Source organism: Capra hircus, assembly GCF_001704415.2.
Source record: "Capra hircus breed San Clemente chromosome X unlocalized genomic scaffold, ASM170441v1, whole genome shotgun sequence".
NCBI lineage: Eukaryota > Metazoa > Chordata > Mammalia > Artiodactyla > Bovidae > Capra > Capra hircus.
Genome location: NW_017189516.1, coordinates 48,460,714 through 48,469,287, shown reverse-complemented (window position 1 = coordinate 48,469,287; position 8,574 = coordinate 48,460,714). Strand labels below are relative to the sequence as shown.

The 8,574-nt window shown below is 44.4% G+C and overlaps 1 pseudogene; it reads right to left on the bottom strand.

The window, feature by feature from the left end:
* Positions 1-4,608: 4,608 nt before the first annotated feature.
* LOC102186678 lies at positions 4,609-7,130 on the bottom strand (annotated as a pseudogene).
* Positions 7,131-8,574: the final 1,444 nt, after the last annotated feature.

The window sequence follows — 8,574 nt, the reverse complement described above, 5'->3', positions numbered from 1 at the left end:
TACAATTACTGTGATACAAGCTTTTCTCTTTTAGTCCATGTGTGACAGTCTCTTAAGCTGATCATTTACAAGGGCCAGTTGTCATCCACTAACAAAGCTTGTGCTGGTTATTGCATGACCTCTGGGCCATACTGCCATGTCCATCCCAAACTTTGGTGCCCCATGATCGTGGCATGCGGCTCTGAGATGCTGCCTCAGGTTCCTTCAGTGAAGCAGTAGAGGCTCATGGTCCCATGGCCCAGGGGAAGAATCAACCGCTCCAGTTTAAAGCCTTTTCTAGCTGATCCTGTTGTCTGTTTCCTTTGTGGCCTGCACACCTGTGTCAGCCCCAGAGTACTCCCCCACCTGGGCACCCATAGGGTCAAGTTCAATGGAGATTTATTGTTCCTCATGGATTATTTCTTTTGTGTTCTTGCTTTTGTTAGTAGTTGTCTTTATTCTTTGTGGTTTAGATGAGGCGTCCTGCACAGGGGCTATCAGTGGTTTGGTGATGCTGGGTCTTGTATTCCAGTGGTTTCCTTTGTGTCAGTTCTCACTATTTGATATCCTAGGGTTAGTTCTCTGGTAGTCTAGGATCTTGGAGCCAGTGGACCCACTCTAAAGGCTCAGGGCTTGACCTTGAGTTTTGCGTGGGTCTATATATTCTTTTCTGCTGGTCATGTACTCCTGTCCACTCTCAGCTGGTATTCTGCATGCACGTCTGTTCTGAAGGTGTATTCCTGATGTATCCATGGAGAGAGATGTATTCCACGTCCACCAACTCCTCTTGCCATCTTGTTCTTCCTGGGCAAGATTCATGAGGGTCCCTTAGACTGCAAGGAGATCTAACCAGTCAATTCTAAAGGATATCAGTCCTGAATATTCGTTGGAAGCACTGATACTGAAGCTCAAGCTCCAGTACTTTGGCGACCTGGTGTGAAGAACTGACTCACTGGAAAAGACCCTGATGCTGGGGAAGATTGAAGGCAGGAAGAGAAGGGGACGACAGAGGATGAAATGACTGGACGGCATCACCTACTCAATGGACATGAGTTTGAGTAAGCTCTGGGTGTTGGTGATGGACAGGGAAGCCTGGCATGCTGCAGTCCATGGGGTTGCAAAGAGTCAGACACGACCAAGAGACTGAATGGAAGAGATGAGTCTTCAAAATATTCTTGTCATTCCTATATTTTCTGGATGAGTTGAAGCCTTCCCTTGCTGCAAGGCTGATTCCCTTACAGTGGCAAAGAACGTGTGAGAAGATGTGTTCTCTGCTTGGTTTATCAACTGTGATCCAGGCACACGTTTCCCTGGGCAAATTATACAAGCTTTAACCAAAATCTGGCAGGCTTATTGAAATTATCATTGTCCCTATGACCCACAAACATCAGGGAAGATTGACAGAAACAATACAAAAACTGCACTCTAGCAATATAAGAATTAGGAACATGGGGCTTAATGAATTACAAATATGATGATAATTTTCCTGATTTTTTTGAAAGATTACTGTCTTAAAAATCTTTCATTTTCCAAATATAAGGAAAATTTTTAACACAACAATTTGATAAATTGTACCTTTGTCATTAGAATTGAAACATTAGTTTTTCTCTCCCTACTGTATCACTCCATAAATTAGAAAATCTCAGTGTTCTTGTTTTCTTAGGAAAATAGTTATTTTTCAAAAGTTCAGTAAGAATCTGTTCTTATAGTGGGACACAAGTGTAAACATTGATTATACTACCGAGAGTTTGACTGGAATGTCATATTTGTCAGATACAGGTAGACTTGGATATGACCAGATAACTTGAGGAAACTAAGGTTAACCATAGAGAGCCATAAAAATCCGTTGGCAAGACAGCCTGGGACCTTGCTGACAGAATTCTCATCAGCCTTACCAGGTGAGTAAGGAAGATCACTTCTGGCAAGCACAGGAACCTTAAGATGTTTTGAGGACTTCAGGAAAAGAGGAATTCATCCAGATCTCTAGGTTTGACAACAAATCCTTGCTGTAGCTTCCTAGCCTTAAGAGGCTATTCAAATTTCCTTCTGGAGACTCCTTACGAACTGTTCCAGCAAAGCAGATTTAAAAGTGCCTATATGGCAAATCGTTATTATTATTGTACTTAGATAAATAATCAGGCCAAGTTTTTTGAATTTACACTTACTTTGCAAACAAATTAGGTCTTAGTTATCCTGTCTTCGGTAGAAATGAGGAAGATGATAGACAGAAAAAAATGGTTCAATAGAAAGTATACTACACATGTGTGGATATTAGGTTCTAGTGGTATTATGTGTCCTTGAAGTTTTATTATTTGCCTTCAAATTGGGTCGGATCCTGAATTTTTCTAGTGTCCACCCATATCTAGCTGCAACTTTCTTACTAAAATTCCCAATTTCCCCCATCCTTTTGATGTATCTGTGGGGAGACAGTGAGCTCCGAACGATATAGCTCTGTCAACTTGATCCGCTCACTTTCCCATTCTTTTGACTTGAATCACTGAGAACTAACATTGACATTTTCCTGAAGTCCTGCAACGTGAAGCTAGATGACTTGATGCAAAGACCAGAGGAACTGTCACAACAGCTCATGTTCAAATAGACTTCATGCCTGTTGCTGTACGAGCCACTCAGAAAGTCAACCTGATCACCCAGCTGCTGCTGCTGCTGCTGCTGCTGCTGCTAAGTCGCTTCAGTCGTGCACAGCTCTGTGCGACCCCATAGACGGCAACCCACCACGCTCCGCCATCCCTGGGATTCTTCAGGCAAGAACACTGGACTGGGTTGCCATTTCCTTCTCCTGATCACCCAAAGATATTGCTAACAGTGATAGAGACATTTCAAACTGCAATAGTTGCTTTGATCCCGACACCTAGAAAACTTCTTGACTGACCACCCCCTGGGCTCAGAAACTGGTTGATAACCAGCTCCAATCATTAATGTCTGCTTCTCTTTTGTTTCCATAGAAATGCCTCTTATTAATAACTACCTGATACTGCTTGCACCCTAGACCTAGCTTTGGGAATACCACTCTTTAAATAAACTGACCTGTTCTCAGAATTATGCAACTGCTGCCATGAAATGGAGGACTCCACTAGTCCATTCTCTCTCTCCACAGTGAGCAGATCAGCTTTTATCATGTGAGTCTTGCAGGCAAGTTTCAGAGGAGGGACCTGTCAAGGCTTAGGGCACTCTGCCCCCAAATATACCACAGTGGCGTATTGATTATTTTGAATTCAAGTTACTTAAGAAACAGCCAACAGAGGAGGGAAATTCTGCCGCCCCCCGGTTTCTGCCTCCCTGAGAGCAGGAAATACATCTCATATGAAGGATGTACTGCCTGCATCTGGAGGCAGAGGGAAACCCTTCTAACCAGAAATAGGCAGTTCAAGCAGAGAAGCCTGTATACACAAACCTTGTTAAGTCTTTAGTTTACTACCCTGGGTACAGATTCTGTTTAGATTCCTTACTAGTTGAGTACCTTACACCTAAGTGGATTTGTCCTGTCGATTCCTCACAAATTGTTTTGTTGTCTACTAAATAAAGAAGCTGCCTGCTTTGCTCACTTCTTAGGTCCCATTTCTATGACACTTCTTGTGCACATGAATTGCAATTTGTCTTTTTCTCCTGTTACCCTGTCTTGTGTCAGTTTACTAGTAGTCTAACCACAAGAATTCTAAAGGGGTAAAGGGAGTAATTTCCCTTCCCTACATACCTCAAGGGAGTTCAACCTTAAATCCCAGAAAATCCCTGGAGATGATGTGCGCAGAATACCAGTCTGTGCACTGGAATCTCTTGCATTGAGATAAGAGCAGAGACACCTTAGATTTCTGTCTGTTAGGGGCCAAATTGTGTCCCCTCGACAAATGCATATTGAAGTCATAACTCAGAGTACTTCAGAATGCAACTGTAGTTAGAAATAAGGTCTTTAAAGAGATGGTTGAGGTAAAATGAAGTCATTAGGGTGGGCCTTAACCCAGTGTGACTGTAGGAAGAAATTCAGACACAAAAGGAGGCACCAGGGATATATGCACTCAAAAGGAATGCCAATGAAGAGGGTAGCCACCTGACAGCCAAGGGGAGAGGCCTCAGGGTAAACCAGACCTCACCTTGGACTTGCAGCCTCTAGAACTCTGAGAAAATAAATTTCCTTTGTTTCAGCCACCCATTCTTCGGGATTTTGTTGTGGAGAGCCTAACAGATCCGTACGTTACCCGAGGTAGAGATTTCTTCCTAGATAGTCTTTTTACTTTCCTGTCATTCCTAAAGGCTATCTCAGGATCTTGCTTATGTGATTGCAGCTCCTTCTTTCTAAAGTTGTATGGGGATAGGCTAGGTCTTGATCTTAGCCTCACCAGAACTAGCATAGAGCCTTTCAAAGAGCAGGTGCTCAAAAAATAAATGAAGACAGTAAGAGGTCTAACTTGTTAAGATTTAATACCTCCTGCATTTTTCACGAACCATATCAAGGTATAAATTATTTAGTTTTACAAAACAGAAGACCGAAAAGATGGAGAACAATCAAGGTTGATCATGTTTTGAAACTTTTTTCATTTTATTTTTTCATTCCATTGTTCCAGCAGTTTTATTTCGGGATTGCTTCCCATTTTGGCAAAAGTCCCTATTTTGATGTCACATTTTCTTATCTGGATGATCTTTTAAAAGTCTTCGTCTACGGTAGGGGTGGGAGAAGCTGCTGGACGTGGCAGTGGATCGTGCCTGGAAGGGACAGTGGTGCCAGGCCTGGCTGGAACTGTGGCTCGAGCTCTCTCCTCCTCATCTCGCAAAGCTTCTTCATATTGTGATAAGGCACTGGGGACCGTATCATTGACTTTTGCCAAAAATTCCAGGACTTTCATTTTGCTGGTTTCAGCATGGGCTCGTGGGCCCCACAGGAACTCGTAACGTGGAGGATCGCTGTGGGCAACCTGGCGGTACTCCAGGTACTTCATTGTCACTAAGTCTCTGGTGATGAGCTTCCTGGGCTCTCTGTAGATGAAGTGTTTTCTCCCAGCATATACTCACATCATATTCAAGAATTTCCAGATGTCTTCCTCAACGGCACAGCTGCCCTTCACGAAGATCACACCCAGAACTGTCATCAAGAGACCGGTCTTAGGTAAGCCCCTACCATCCCACACCCTCCCGTTGTTGGGCAGGTTCAGTTTGCTGACGAGGTCATAGGAGTGGATGGTTGAGTCAACTTCCTTCAAGTCAACTGCAAAGACAGCCTCGATGTGTTCAGAGGCTCTCTTGAGAATCTCGGCAAATCGGTGATGGTATCTTGGGTGGATAATCTTCAGCATGTCTTCCTCATGATGGGCTGCTTCATTTTATACTTACACAGAAGGAACTGCTCCAACAAACTTGTCATGCTGTTCAGAGTATCATGGTAGGTGTTTTCGGTAGAAGATGAGGAACGTGAATCTTCCTCATCTTGACTGCTATCTTCTTCATCAGATGTTGGGTCAGCAGTAGTTGAAAAAGTGCTGGTAGTAGATGGGGCTTCCAAAGACCCCTGGGAAGTGCTATTTGACCCAGTAGCTGATGAGCTCTGTGACTTATCTTCTAAAAGAGAAGAAGGTAGAGGGAAGCTCTTCCATTACTGCAGTGGGCTGAACTCCCTTGTGACTCTGGGGCTCATATCGGGCCTGGTGGCGTTTTTCACAGATGCAGAGCTTATGAGACTGACCCTGAGGCATGATGACTGCTCTGGGAGACAATGATTAGAAGTGTGAGTAGGAGGGCAGGTGATAAGGGCCCACAGGATGACGAAGGTTGAGTGTGCAGCTGCAGCAGGGGAATACCACCTTGGTTATCAGGAAGGCTACATTTGTGGTTTTCTTGAGGGCACTGTTCTGAAAACCCCCAGGGTTCCTATTCCCTTAATCAGCCTGTCCTTTGGGAAACATATAGAAGGAAATTAGAGTAATCTTTAGGCTGCATCCTGCTACCGCTGCCTCGGGCATGCTGGGGTGACAGAAGGGGCTGGTAGTCTCCTACACAGAGGCATCTGTTATTTCACATTCAAGACCACCAACCCAACTAGTGGCCAGTCATAGGACCTATTCCCTCTGCAGTTCTGCAGTTGGCATCACAAAGCTCCCTGGGATTTCTGAGAAGTGAAGAGGTCCTCACCGCATCACCTCAGGCACTAGTTATCACCCAGTACTGAGTGCACACTGAGAAGTTTTCTGTCCCTGCCTCTGGAGTCCTCAACACGAATTAAGAGTGCCTCCTTTGGTTCCCCATAGGGCCTGGTATCCCCACCCCTTTCTTGGAATGGTATCTGCACCTTCATACTAAGGGTTTCACCTCCAACACACCTGATACAAATAAATGTTGGTGGAACTTCAGCTTGATAGCTCTGCCCTGGTTCTTCAAGGGCTATAAGGACCAGGGCTGGATTCATTATCACTTCTTTTTATTGGTAGATGATCCCTCAGTCCTTGCTTTGACCTCTGTTGTGGCCTGAAATTCTACCCTCCCTTCCCCTTAGGTCCGCCCCTTCTACTACTATACTTTTCTTATAGTAGGACAAGCATCTCCGTGAGACCCCTAGGAGAAAGTAAGATTCTCCTCATCCGTCCATACCCATCCTTGGTCTTCTGAGGCGCAGAGGATGAGATGAATCATATGGTTATGGGGTGTGTGGTTCCCTTCGTCTTCAGGGTATTCAGTTGGTTTCTGGAAAACCTGGAAATAATCCCACTTCTGGCCCTAGGCTATACCCCTGGGACCATGTCCCAGTCCCGCTTGTGACATCATAGAAGGAAATGGGCATATCATGTCAACAATGAGCAGGTATCCAAGGGATACCAGGAAGGGCAGGGTTCTGTGCGGTTTCCTCAGGGTTCTGAGGTCAGGGGGTTTCATACGTCCAAAGCTTGACTCCTGGCAGGGTGTGAGGCTCCTTTGTTTACGTAAGGGAGCTCTCCTCAGACTAAGCTCCTCCCTACCTGTGATGCCAGAGAGGGAAAGTCTGGGAATGCCACACGAGTCTGCTCCTACTTGTGCCTTCAGGGATGACATCAGGATTGAGGCTTCTTGGGGCCCTCTGTGTTCAGTGTAGGGGTATGACCTGACTCAGGTGCCTCACCTTGACTCCTGGGGGACTCTGGATTTCCACTTTCTTTCAGCCTGAGGTGACCCATGTAGAGCAAAGACCATGTCCTTGCAAGCCGTGAAGAGAAGTGAGGGAATGTGCAGCCTGGCAGCCCTGTCTTGGCCTTCTGAGAGCAGACACAGGCCAGTCTCTCTGTGACTTCAGTTCCTCATTCATCTGTCTTTACCTTGACTCCTGTCTCTTCTATGAAAGACTTCTTGGAAAATGCCACGTCTTTGAAAAGTCTTAGTCTGCCTGCACCAAATCTCACAGAGAATGGGTTGAGACCCAGGAGTGATGGGGAAGCTGCAGTCCGGGAGGTGGCCCCAGCATAGGTGGTGTGCTATCAGAGAACACACGGTGATCTCTTCCTTCTCTTCACTGACCAGACACAGCCTCTTGTAGAACCTTTACTCTAACAGATTTACTCTCTGAAAGGAAGGGGCTCAATTAAATGACTTTGTGCATCCCTTATCTTTTGTGGTTTACTGACATTTCCTTGGTAAATTGTCACTGAATGGTGTCTCCATCTTTATTCATACTTCACTTTTATTTTCATATTTTTTTTCCTTATTTCTGGGGCTTTTTATTCCAAAACCGTGTTTGGGGTATGAAATTCTGCTATTTAATATGTGAATTACCTTTTGGACTAATGTTCAGAAAGCAAAGTGACCCAAGGTTGGCCTCATCCTGGAGGAGTGGCACAGTGTGGGCTCTGGAGGAATTCAGTGCTGGGGTTCAGTCCAGCTCCTATCATTTATGAGCTTTGAATTTGAGCTTCTTTATTCCAGCTTCTTTATCTGCAAATTGTGTTTGAAAAAGTCTAGTTTCATCCATCTCATCAGAACTGATTCAAATGTATTCTTTTTAACGGCTGAGTAATACTCCATTGTGTATATGTACCACAGCTTTCTTATCCGGGTTCATGTTTGGGAACGCATGTACACCTGTGGTGGATTCATGTCAATGTATGGCAAAACCAATACAGTATTGTAAAGTAAAATAAAGTGAAAATATAAACTAAAAAAAAAAGTCTATAGTGTAGGACCACAGACATGTGTGATGTATGTAAATCACCTGGCACAGTATGAGGGAAGCTTTGGTACGTTGAATGAATGGCAGTTATTACGAAGGTGATTTTGACCCCGAATGATCACAAACTTCCATCACATAATTTCTTTCCAGCCTATATTAGAGAATATGCAACTCCAAACAATAATCAAATCCATATCAGCACTGATGCTTCCAAGCAAGTAAAACCAAACAGTATTTTCCCTATTTGAGCACATTTTAATGTGTTCGGGGTTATCTTCTCCACATGGATGCAAGTACAAGTTCATCTGTCTCAAGGACCAGCAACTTCCCTCTCAGGTGTGTGTGTGTGTGTGTGTGTTTTCCCAAACCACCCTAATTTAATACCACTGACAGTAAAAATTGAGCCCTCCCTTAGTTTGCCAAGTTACACTAAACATAACCTATTTAAACTGCCCATT